Here is a 393-nt window from a genome sequence, read left to right as displayed (position 1 = left end):
AATGGATTGTTACATAGAATTTCACTGTGCAGAAACAGGCCATTCGGCCCAACTGGTCTATGCCGGTGTTTATGCTCCACACGAGCCTCCTCCCTCCCTACTTCATCTAACCCTATCAGCATATCCTTCTATTCCTTTCTCCCTCATGTGTTTATTTAGTTTCCCCTTAAATGCATCTATGCTATTCGCCTCAACTACTCCTTGTAACCACTCTCTGGGTAAAGAAGTTTCTCCTGAATTCCTTATTGGATTTATTAGTGACTATCTTATATTTATAGCCTCTAGTTTTGGTCTCCCCCTCAAGTGGAAACATTTTCTCTATGTCTAACCTATTAAACCCTTTCATAATCTTAAAGATCACCTCTCAGTCGTCTCTTTTCTACAGAAAAGAGC

Source organism: Heptranchias perlo, chromosome 2 (assembly GCF_035084215.1).
Source record: "Heptranchias perlo isolate sHepPer1 chromosome 2, sHepPer1.hap1, whole genome shotgun sequence".
In the NCBI taxonomy this organism is placed as follows: Eukaryota; Metazoa; Chordata; class Chondrichthyes; order Hexanchiformes; family Hexanchidae; genus Heptranchias; species Heptranchias perlo.
This window is presented reverse-complemented; position numbering follows the sequence as displayed.